Here is a 13,142-nt window from a genome sequence, read left to right on the forward strand (position 1 = left end):
TGTGTGTGTGTGTGTGTGTGTGTGTGTGTGTGTGTGTGTGTGTGTGTTCTTTTATGCGTGTATACTCGCGCTCCTTTAACCAATGACCAATGACAAATGATAGAGGATCGTTGAATCTAACGGTCGAAATGTACGAATAAAATGCTTGAAGAGACGTTATCAATGAATTATTAATGTGTCGAATTTTGTTTATTGTAGATGAAAGATAAATATTTATATGGGGTTGGCTCATTCAAATCGAAGTATGTTCGTTATTGAACCGCTATAGATATGTATTAATTGTTATAGTACTGTGTACAGCCGATCGCTAAAATGGGGATGTTTGTACACTTATGGCAAATGAAAATATGGTTAAATGTATGAATATTTGCAGAACTCGAAAAATATATAAAATATCGACGATAACATAGACCTAAATCATAACCTGTTATACCCTTTACAAGATAAGACGTACTTTCGTTTAAATTTCAATTCTTTTCATACATGAATCTGTATAAACATCCGCACTCTATCGATCACTTATACGTTACTACCAGAATGTATAACTGAGGGAAGATTAACATGCTTCTTCTTTATAAATAAACGAGAACTTTATCTTTGAAATGCACAGAATTAATTCCTACGCTTAATAGAATCCCATGAAGCCAAAATTTCTATTTTTTTTTTTTTTTTTTTTTTTTTTTTTTTTATATAAAAAGACGTGTTTTCGAGTAACAGGGAATTTACACAGCACCGTTTATACAGCGTCGATGGAGGGGCGCCTGCAGTTTCGAACCAACGGCGCATAAATGTCAAGGGATCCTGACATAGTTTTTAGGTTCTCCGAAGTGAGCGGTTATCGGATTGGAGAAACGCCTTTGTCGATTACATTGTCGGCGAGCAAAGCGATATACGCGACCTGTTTCGGCAAACTATCGTTGATAGTAGCGAGCAACTTGGCGTATGACTGTTAGCGATAAACGATTAGATACCCCGGGCATAGCCGTAGCCTATTGCGCGTTTAATATTGTCAAGACTATCGAAGCGTACGGCAAAGATCGCGAGCACGCGGTCAGTGGCGCACCCAGAAGTTTAACAGGAGACGCGGGGGAGAGAGGTGCTGCTAAAAATTAACGCTAGGTTTACAGAACCTAGAAGTTTATTTTGACCCGTTCCGAATTTCGCAATGAGAGTTACAGAGACCATTTACGCTGGCTTTTATCCACGTAAAAAAACAGCAAGGGTACTTTGAACTTTCGTAAACCTAATGTTAACAGAGGCGAGACGTAGTCGAAATTCTTAGGTAGATAAGAATTTTGAATAACGAGAGAACGATAACCAAATTTTCATTCGATGTTTGTAAAATAAAGATTGGAGAATCGTAGAATGGAACGTTTTGCAATGAAGAAATAAAGGTACGATTATTCGATCGAATGAACATCGATCGAACTATTTAAACGCAATTGGTTTCAAGAGATATACACTTCTTCCTGGTTGAGGTATTATTTTGTGACATTGAATTAAATTCTCTTTTGAATTTATACCATTTTTATCTAATTTCGGGGAGTATACTGTAGAATGATATTAGTAAAAGAAAATATATAAGCTAAATTAACATTAAGTGGCCTAAGACGTTTGCACAGCACAATATAAAAAATAATGTTAATCGTTAGAATTTGGATAGTTGCACGACTGCTTCTCTGCTACTGGGTGCGCCATTGCATACGGTACGTGACGATTGGCGCGACTGGTTCGATTCAAATTCGCGTCGCCTCTGGTCTTTATTTTTCTTTTTTTTTTTTTTTTTCTTTGCGCCGTCAGATAGCAACGTCAGCGACAATGTCATACTGATTATCGTCACGCCAAGCGAGATACCGCGCGAGAACTGCCCGTTTACCCGACTTCGAATCGTTTCCTTACGAGTCACGCGATCGACCGATAAAAATTTCTTTTCGACCCAAAGCATAATAAATGATCACAACGAACCTATAGCATTTTAATCGTGATATGTTTCCTCCAAATCGAACAGTTACGATTTTACGAAAGCTCATTTTCTAAGTAATTCAAATTCAAATTTTTATGTAACGAGTAACAGATAAATGTTTACTTATCTTTTACTCGTTATTAGCTATTTTATTCGAGATAAGAATTCCGCCCGTGTCTGGCCTCGACGTACAGAGTTGCATTATAAGAATTTCGTTTTACCCCGAAAAATAAAGATTTTTGTTCCTATAATCAATTAATAATTTGGTGGATATTACATTTACTGTACTACGTTATTTAAAAATCTATCGATTAAAAAAAATGTAGCTTTTACTAGTTATTTTTCGTCAGGCTTGCGATTAAAGTAAAGTCGTTTAAAAATTCGTTTCCTAACGCATTACTTCGACACGATAAAATGATTCGGTATGATTCTGAATTTTTAGAAATTTCGTCAATTTAGCGAAGATGCTAACATAACGTATGTGCGACCCTGCTGCGCGTATTTTACCATCAAACACGTTCGACGAGTCGATATTCAACCTGACGGAGGAACATTCTCGAGCTTTTCTCAGGAATGAATTATTAAGGTCGTACGACGGATTACGAGGCGGCGTGGTTTCCAATAACTCGCTGCTTATCGATAAAAATGTACGAGTCGTTCGAGAAAGCACGGGCTCGATAATAAGTCTCGCGTAGGCTAACCAACGCGTCTCTCGTGCATCTTCTATTTCCTGTCGGAGTTGTATGCATAACGGACTGAACTCGTGCGTGATACATACAGTGACTAACAAAAGTATTAGAACGGCGAAGAGTTCACCGTAAAGTTGCATATAGATCGAGGAACAAAAAATGAATCTCTCGAGGAACAAATTTTAAATGGATTTTTATTATGCTTTAATCAAATTAGAATAACAAACAATTCTAATTTCGTTAATACTGTTCAGGGTCTATAGATTGAATATAAGCAACAAATGCTAAACGACTATACGTATGTTGCGTGTCTAAATAATAGTACTGGCACAGATAAACGATATATTTCTATTTTAGAGAATTATCTGAAGGCATACCATAGGTAGTCGATAGAAGTCGATCTACGGAGGTCGACCACAAAAGTTGAACAAAAAAAAAAAAAAAAAAAAAAGAAACAACACAAAACTGTTAAAAGATAGTTAACGAAAGACTCCTAAACTTGTTCAGAGACTTTTCAAATAAAAGATGAAAACACAAAATGCTCTGGAAGAATGGCACAAGACATTTGGAAACAAGAAACTCTGTGTCAAACTGCTACACACAAAATCTCAAACAAACTAATCTTCAACATTTAATTCAAGGATTTATTCATTTTAACTTACTCGGGAATATAATTCGAAATGATGTTTTTATATTCGAAATTTAAGATTTGTTGTCAAAGAGCGAAGAGTACGAAAACGATATCAACTGTCGATGACTTAAATACGCGAATAGAATTTAATCAAGAAAATATAAAACTAGAACAAAGTCGAGTAATTAAACGCAAGAAGACTCTAACTCTTTCTATATCAGGATGATAATGAAATAAAGAGATTACTGCCACGTCTACTAATTTTTTTCAAGTTCCAGTAATATTTCCTATCTGTAGCAGTAATTGCATGGCAATCTCTCGGCTAATACTTTTGTTCGTCACTGTACTTGGATTTGTGGCGATGGAATATAAAAGTGTATTTACCGCCATTTTATAGCTATTCGGTAGCGCATCGCTACCCCGTCTATAGTCGTTACACATAAAGGTGTTAATACGTCGAGTGTAACACGTTGCGACCCTGCATTCGATCGAAGATTATAGTGGACGTGACTTCTGCCTGTTTTCATGTCTTCGTCTCTGCGATACCTCTCTCTTTATTCCCTCTCTCTCTCTCTCTCTCTCTCTCTCTCTCTCTCTCTCTCTCTGCCTGCTCGCTCTTTCTCTCGCGTTTAACCGGGATCGGCTCGAGAAACGAGTAAAGACGGAGTGACACATCTTTAGAACAATCACCCGTTGTGAAAGCGCCTTACCGGTTAGAATATCTACTACTGCAACGTAATAACGAGCAAGTGGCGAGTCGAAAGATCGCGAACCATTCCGTTCGCGAACCTTTCCTTTAAACGCGATTTAATTTCGAATTTCGTCGCACGTTGTTGAGTCAATTTTGCACGACGAACGATTTTCTTTTTTGAAGCAATCGGAGTTGAGCGCCGTAAAAAAAAAAAAAAAAAATGACCGATAATGTTTATCCGCACATATTTGTGGATAAAACATTTTTATTGAGGTAATTTGACTGGACTGTTGTGACTTGTCACTCGTGGTATTCGATGGTGAGGTACACGGTTTTATCTGGATAAAGGACTATTGATATTAGTTAGGTAAACGAGAAAATAATCCTTTATCTACGCACCATTTCAGATATAGGGTACTTGCGACTTTTATGTAGATTGTGAAGGACTTACTTCGTACTTGTATTTGGAGTATACGGTTTTTATGTACTTTGCGTGGCATTTGTTGTATTTTTATCTGGCCCTTATCGAACTATTGGTTATACAGTGATTTCTGCACGGGTCGTATAGATTATCGTATATTTGTATAACATGTGTGAGTTTTATGATTTTCGTACGTCACACACGTACGTAAAGAATTGTTTCCTCATTCAAGTAACGCAGAAGTATTTGCTCGACTAAAGAATAAACGTTTAAACGAAACGGAGTCACGAATAAAATTTTACTTCGATAAATCGTTACTCGTTACCTCGATCAAAATGTGCCCAACTTCGAAAGCAAACAATCTCCGATCACTGTTCCACGATCGAACGAAACGTTTCACTCCGTTTTTCATTCATAATTTTCAGCTCGTCGCGCGACAGCTCGGAGAACCGACGACCACTTGCGCGAATGCGATTAACATTCGTTAATGCACCCAACACTTACCTAAACGATGACACAAAGGAGCATTATCCTTGGTAGATACACCTCTTCCACGGTATAATCCAATCCACCGTTGTGTAAAATGGAGTAGAATAGATAAAGAAAATAAGCACTAGAATCACACTAACGAGCACACTTCCCCGCGGCCACGGAATCTGTCTACGTTAATCGTCATCGTCCGTCACGACGACGAGCACGGTCACCACGCTGCTCGACACTGCAACGCTTTCGTCTATTCATCACCTCGTCATAACAACGGACAAAACGAGCGAGAACGCTCCACAACTCGACTGAACGTGCGGGAACCACACCAGAGAGTGTGTTGCACGCGCGTGCGACTCGGATGCGCCGCTGAGAGAGGGTAAAACTCCTCCGGCTCGTGGCCGACACACCGGTGTTGTGTCCTTGCGGCAACAACGGCAACAACTTTATCGTGGAGCAAGTAAAACGTGTCTCTCGATGCTAACCGATCAACGCGCCGATTGATCGCACCTCCAACCGATAACGGAGCGAATGTCAAAAATCATAACACAAAAAAACTCGATCCTCCTGTCTAGTACGTTTCCACGTAGCACGATGTCCTCTTACTCCGATCTTTCTCTCACACACTTCGAGCGAAACTTTATTTATATCCCAAGCGTGCTACTCGCGCGCTTCAGTTTGTCATAGACGAACTGTCGATGCACGACGAACCGTTGGTTGAATCGGCGAAGACATGGGTAACAAAGACGACGACGATGACGACAGGAGCAACAGCAGCAACAGCGGCAGAAACTTCGGGGAAAACGACGAAAACATTTGAAGATTGTCGCGTGGATGATCGTCAAACGACGATATCTCGTGAACGGAGAGAGAGCGTCCTCTCGGTATTCGCGGACGGCTGACTCTGACTGCTCGGCTGACTGACTACTCCGCGCCGGGTAGCATTGGCCCCGCTAAACGGTTGAAAGTAATACTGTCTAGTGAGAGGCTGTTGGGGCCAACATCGGTCTTGCTCGCACTCTCTCGTCTCTCACTCCCTCTCTTGTGCGGCCCGCGCGCGTTCTCTATCGTTCGTTGTGTGTACATACGCTTCGTGTACCTACAGCGTGTGTCCCTGCCGTCAATTCGTCGTCGCGATCCTGTATCACGCACACGACGGTGTGGCTGTGTCGGTAACTTAGTGTTCGAGGTGGTAGCAGAAGCAGCAGGCACGATGATGTCGTGTTGGTAACGCGGCGATGATAGTGTTGGTATCGAGGCAACGACTACGGCCGAAGGTAGTAACGGTAGTGGTAGAGGTTGACGCGGTGGTGGGAGTAGCTACACGCGCGTACCTATACACGCGCAGGCGCACACGAACGCCATCTAGCAGGAGCGCGCGCACTCGTACCTGACGCACAGACGCACGAATACTGCGGCACACGCGTGTGCCACACCACGGACGCGGACTGGATCGATGGTGGGGGATACACTGGCGACTACGAGCGACACAGGCTTCGTATCGGGAGGGGATCGAGAGGGAAGAGGAGAAGATGCGGTTCGAACGGGTGGGGAAAGAGAAGGAAGGATGGAGCCAGATGGATGGAGATCGAGAAGGACGCGCAGGGGTTGGGTGGGGTGAGAAACGACGGTGAGCGAACGATGGCGAGGGGTCGCTCCTCCGACCGAGGGGTTGTCGTGCCGGTGGGGAGGTTTGACCTGAGCTAGTTCCCCTCCATTCAATCCACGGCCACAATATCGGTTATAGCGAGCCACTGTTGCCAGATTGTGCGCCTCGGCGGCGGCGGTGGCGGCGTGTGGGTGGAGTCATGCGATAGAGAGAAAAGGTCCCCTCTGTAACACCACCTCCGTCCTCTTCTCTCGTCCTCGTGCATACTGCTCGATCCGAGAAACGAGCACGTCTGTCTGTTTCTCCTTCTCTCTTGCTCTCGTTGCTCTCTTTTCCCTCCTCTCCTTTCCGCTACCAAACTTCTCTCTTTCTACACTGGCGTCCTCCGTCTTCCGTTCTCGGCTGCTCCCGCGCTGTTGTTGTCGCTACCGGGGCGCACGCAGACCCCTTCGAAACCGAGGTGCATGTGGCATTTCTACGTGCGCCGCCCGGAACTTATGTACCAACGGGTATGCGTGCCTCTGTCGATAGTGGTATATCGTGTGTACATACTACTCTACGCCGTATAGTCGATCGCCTCGAATGGGATGTTTAACGCGATCTTGTTACAAGCAGGATCGATTAGTCGAGCAAATTGAAATTACTTAGACAATTTGTGGACGAACTTGTAAATCGCCTCAAACCTGTCTCGACAAAAATTCGCCTTACCAACTAACCCTTGCTTAACCTACACTTATACGATTACTTTTGGCGTCCTTTCAAGTCGCGTATTTAGCGTCATCGCCTTGTGTGACTAAAACGTTTCGTCGATAACAATCGCTGCACGTTTCGAGGTTCGTTTAACAAACGGGAAAATGTTATTTTATTTAGCACAGGAGAAGTATGCACATCTCTGATTACTTATACGCTCAGAAGTTGATTGGTACTCCGAATCCTCATAAGGAAGTGCATGCATACATCGAAATGTATATTATACGTTTGTAGTATGGCACACGGATTGAGATGCGACATAACTATCGCATACGTTCGGGCCGGTAGGAGTTATTTATACGAATTCTTGACGAATTTGTAATGTTATTGCCTCGTACCACGCGGTTAATACGTTTCACGGTGTTCTTCGACAGTTTCAGATGGAGATCGAGAATGTCGAAACGGGATTTCACGTTGATCGTACGTGTGCGTATACAATACATAGCCACGTACGCGTGTACGTGCGTGTACACGGAAAGATGAGTTGGTTCACGCGTTATTTTTGTATTTGTCTGCCGATGAATACGAGGTTGCTCTTCGAGTCCTCGTTACGTGTCACGGATGTTTAGAATGATACGCGTGTGTACGTTCAGCCAATCACGGTCATCTCGAGCGTCTATCCAGCACCAGCCTCGAAAGATCGGTCGCAGTGTTGCCTTGTCACCGGTTACACTCATATCGATGCGCGCGATAAAACGAAATAAAATCTTGTTAACTACTTACCTGCAACTGCAGGTAACAAGAGTCCAGCAGGACTCCTTTCTGATCTTGCTAACTCCTTAATTGATCAATTGTTTTCGGAGTAGAGAAGTTCGTTGGAAGTAACCTTGGTGTTTTATATAAAATAACGTATGGTTGCATACAGCGCCATTTTCGATTTACATTTACGTTTTTCTATGGGAGTCGAATTAACTTAGGCTGGCTAGTTAGAAGGCTGGTAATATGAACGAAACAATGAGCGAAACAATTCTTAATTACGCTTCGAACAGTACTTCATTGTTTTGCATGCTCGCTGTGTATTCATCCGCTATACCCACAGTTTAAACCGACATTGTATTGGAGATTGTAGAACTTTCGGACGGTTGCTTGGATATCAATCGGGCGGCTCCATTATGCATCACGAAGCTTACCCCAGTCGGCTCGAGAATAAACGTCGAGGAGGGTGTTAGCCTGAGTTCACGGCGTAGGGGAAAGTTTAAAGTATTTCCAGGCAGTGAACGTATTACCCAAACTTCTAATTTAGCCTGACTTAATAAATCGAGTAAACGAATGATTGTAATTAATCATTGAATGATTTGTATTCCAATCGATATTTGATGATCTCTAACGATATTATTTTAACACGTATTCATTTACGATCAATTCTAGAGATTTATGTCTTGATTTCGGTAGAGATTAGGTAAAATTCAAAAAAATGTCTACTTTCATAGTGTCTGTAATTTCTATTGCATATCCACTTTCCTTTGTTGTCCTTTTCGATACGTCATGGTGAATAGTAAGATAGTATTGAAATGCATATTTGTATAAAAGAGATATCTCTACGTAGATACCATTTAATTATTTCGGACTTAACCAGAGGCGCACCAGGGTCGGACAAATTTTCATTTACGAGCCGCCATGAAAGGCGTGCGTCATCCTTTGGAGGTTAAAGCCAGCGTTAAAAATGATCCGGCAAGCACAATGCAGAAGGGTTACATTATAATCGTGCGTAAAAATTACTGGTGGACTGTGTGCAGCATGGTGCCAAACGGGGAGTCACAGTACTTTGGTCGTGGATCGAGAGCGAAAGGGCCCTCATCCTTACACCACTCCACCATCCCACGCCTAAATCCGTGCCTGGGAGTCATTACCTTTCCTCTCGCTCCTTCGGTTAGGTTCGTTCTTTTTCTCCCTTTCCGTTAATCGCCCTTTCTTTTTCCTACCCTCTGCTTTCCTCTGTCGCACTTCGAAACGCACGCGCGGCCTCTCACGACCGCGCCGACTTATCCAGTGGCGTCACCACAACATATCAAACAATAGCGTACGCGAGCCTTTAATTAAAACAATGTATGCGCACGTACGACGACGGTGAGTCGAGCGTACGCGACGTTGTCACTCGCGAGTTCTGGTATCAGACGTTGCTAAACAAATTTTTCCTACGCGTTAGCATATTTAAAATTACTTCTGAGGCGTCTTCGCGATAAGCGCTATTTTTACAACCTTTTTGTTATTTTTGCGAGAATACAAGTCGAATTGACGCGAAACGTTGAAGAGATGAACTTACCAGGTGTGTACGATATTATTTATAGGTACGCAGTGTTTTTCTCTTGCAGAAAAGATGGTTGACAATAATACGCTGATCTATTAATAAATACAGCCACGTCCAAAATAGAGACGTCTTCGATCTATGCCAGCGATATCTCCATGGAAAACGCGAAAACTTCCGGTTCAAGCCAACAGACAACACGTTGGATTAAGATCGATCCGACTAATTCCCTATTTCTCTCGCAACTACCGATTCCGTTCGATTCGAAGGACACAGGCTTCTCGATCGCCAATGGACGCTCGAACGATTCCTCGAAGCGTTGGAATTCCACTTTCTTGAAATTTCCCTGGGTGGAAGGCACAGGGACCAAGGCCCTGGCCACGAAGGAAACCTAGGTCGTCGCACGAGGACGGGGTATAACGGTATTACTCCTATTTTTCTACCTGTCGCGACCCTTGAGTATGAAAGGTGCACCGAGCCCGAGCAAATTTCTCTTTACGTGTTTCGGAAAATTGCTGGACTTCTGAGAAATTCGGACGGCCGGGCCGTGCAGGGCATCGATGACTCGTTACAGACCCGGAAGGTGTTTACGACAGGGATTCACGTGAACATTAACGTTCAGTCGCACAATGGAGCGTGCAACGTTCGACGTTGACCTGGCCAAGGTTGCATGGTAGGCATTGAAGGAGGAATCGACGATAATTCGACGATTATCAACGTCAAAGGTCTGTAAAAGTCTCGTTACACGTTTACGATTCATCGGTGGGAAAACGCCGCGGCTCGAGCGTCTCGATAATGACTCTCTTCTCCTCCGTGTGCAATGATCAGCGGGATGTATCGTGTCTACGATTACGCGATCGGAGACATGACCGAACGACGATGATTCGTTCATCGCGTATTGCGCGCGTTGGATTATCGTAATACGACTATACTGAACGCGATAACGTTCATCGCTTCGCTCGAGGGATTTTCTCCGTCTTGAATCCGAGCGTGGAAGCGTGTTTGCGAGGTATCCGCGAAGCCTAACCGTTAACAGGAGTCGGATTAGAGACGGCAATCGATGGAGTTGTCTCGACTGACAGCGCTCGAGATGCTTTGTTACCGCGAAAGAGCAGTGTAAACTTTACTTATATTTTGGCAATGTATTGACTTGCTTTGATTTGCAATATTTGTCTCTTTTTTTGAGCATCACGTTAATTATTGTATGGAAGTTTTATTTCTAGTTGAGGACGTTTATGCAACTTCAAATTTGTACATACTCGAATGAAGAATCGAAACGTAGGTTAAAGTATGTTCTGCTTCCTGGATGTTGGAACGTGTATTATATTTTTTATGTTTGATGTTTTATATATGTATGCATTTGTACACGTCCTTGTATATTTTCGTATACTTACACTTGTCGTAAATGCATAAGTATTCTACTCGTAATCAATTATACTGTTTCGATGAAGAATTTTGATATAATCGTGGTATGTAGTTGTAGCATCGTGACCATTTTTCTGACGTGACAAGTCAAGGAACATAAGAATGTTAATGATCGTGGAATTGCATCACGTTTCGTAACGAACAGTTTCTTCATTTTGTTTGGCAACTGAATTTCAGTCATCGCGACCATGCGCACATCCTCGTGACTACCGTGTTGGAGAATTTGGAGAAGTGTCTGGGATAGTTTCGAAAACTGTGGAAACGACAGCATTGTAAGAAATATGCGTTTAATGCAGGAATATTTCAATCGAATATATTCAGTACCATGGGAAGGTACTTACGGAGCGATCAGGTTACACGAGCAAATATTCCTTCGGTCAGTGCAACGATTGTCCGAGTCTATAGCTCTCGGTTGTTCCTACATTAGTTCCTACTACGTATAAGATAATTGCGCAGTCGACATAGAGTAGTAGACAGTTTTCGAAGGGAACGTAAAAATTGCCGTTATTAACAACGTCTAACGAAATACACTTCGAGGACAGATTCTGTCAACAATTGTCAGTTGTTGACACTGCTGGCGAAAAGCGATTGGTGTATAATTTCGTGGAATTTTGTTTTTACGATGGTACGTTACGTCGTTACTGAGCGTCTATTTACGTTTCTTGTATTGGATACGTTGAATGTTAACACTGAACCTAACACGACCAGACCGTTTTCAAACTTTCGTACGCAGTTCTTATATGAAATACATAAATTACATACAATTGCTTCACGCATTATTAGTACGTGGAATCGTTGCTCCAATCCTGATAGCAGCCAAGTGTATATACATATTCTCCTCGCCAATCGAATATGATTCAGCGATTGTTACAAGCAAAATCAACCCCAGAGACGCGGTACTTTTAAGGAAAATGCGCCAAGCCAAGCGCAAACGGTGTAAATAATTAAATAGCCCGAATTAAAAATGTAGCGAAAGAGGATGAACGAAAGCACCGGAAGACCAGCAAAATACAAACTATCCCGGTAATCCACTTTGCATCGAGCGCGGTTTTTCAACCGGTTAAAATGCCGGCAACGATTGTTTCAATATTCATAACGCGATCGTCGGTTGTCAGTCGCCGTGCGACGAAAACAGGCTATAATTTCCGTCGATTATATGACGATGGAAAAAATTCGCGACGCCACGCGTAGTTTGCCAGGTCTTGGAGTGAAAAAAAAAAACGGAAAAAATGAAGGAGGGAAGAGAAAAAAAAGTGGGAAAAGAACAGCGAGAGTGGACGTGTCGCCACGAGGAAACTCCTTTTTCTACGCGCAAACGGCACGCAGCCGTTTGGCCGATCGAGTTAAACCTTCTAATACGTTAATCGCTTCAGTCTGCCGCGATTGCAGATAGAGTTTCATCACCGAGAGGTATTGCTTATGGTACGAGGCCTTAAATGGTCCTTCGCTACGAGCGATTTGATACTCGAGGCTAGTCGCTCCGGTGTACGTTTTCTTCAGTTTTCCTACATCCTTGCGCTACGGGCGTTAGTTTCTCCAGTAGACCATTTTTAGTTCGTTCTTCGTCGCGTATAAGGGCATTCGGGGTAAATATGCCCACTGTGTGGCCACTGGAGGAGGTGAATATGGTCAGAGTTACCTAAATTCTTTTAATATTGGATAACATTGCTTTCGTTTAGGAAACGAACGCAGGGAAGTACACAATAAACCTGTTTTTAAGGTTGTAAACAAATCGAAGAATTCGATAGGTGATTTCCGGCCATTCGTTTTCGTAGGTTGTAATTGCTATGTACATATGTTACGGGCTCGAAAAACTTTCCATGTAGCTGGAATTTAAGTTTTTTAAGCATTATTTTAGCATATCAAACATATTTTTCCATTCACGAACATTTCCTGTGTTCTTTGTACTTCTATTTTATTATGAGTATTTCATTTTATTTTAATCGACACATTGTCGGATTACCCCAAGTTCTCTCGTAGCTCGAAGCAGTGACTATCTTTTGCATCTCATTTAGATGGTTTTACACCAATCCTTAACTTCTGGCGTTACAATGCTTTACTTTATTTCTTAACTTTTTACATTCTTTTATGTCTGTTGGGCCCAACCTAGTCCCTCTATAGCTCGGGTACCTCGGGATCGCTAAGCCCGTACTCTAGCTACGATGAAACGTAGCTACAGCCCCGGAGGTCTCTGCGTTATGATCATAAGACAGCCATTGCTTAATTTTGCCCTGG

At 42.7% G+C, this 13,142-nt stretch overlaps 1 protein-coding gene across 3 annotated transcripts in view; it reads right to left on the reverse strand.

Annotated features, from left to right (window-relative positions):
• The window catches only part of LOC128889754 (zinc finger MIZ domain-containing protein 1), a 36,266-nt gene extending 29,978 nt beyond the window's left edge, over positions 1–6,288 (reverse strand). For 2 of the 3 annotated variants that reach the window (XR_008460496.1, XM_054147695.1), the window contains exon 1: positions 4,900–6,288. The gene's annotated coding sequence lies outside the window, so the exon portion shown is untranslated. The remainder of the gene's footprint in view (positions 1–4,899) is intronic. The other variant, XM_054147696.1, reaches the window with a different exon arrangement.
• Between the last annotated feature and the right edge of the window lie 6,854 nt (positions 6,289–13,142).

Source organism: Hylaeus anthracinus, unplaced genomic scaffold (genome assembly GCF_026225885.1).
Source record: "Hylaeus anthracinus isolate JK02 unplaced genomic scaffold, UHH_iyHylAnth1.0_haploid 11997, whole genome shotgun sequence".
Lineage (NCBI taxonomy): Eukaryota > Metazoa > Arthropoda > Insecta > Hymenoptera > Colletidae > Hylaeus > Hylaeus anthracinus.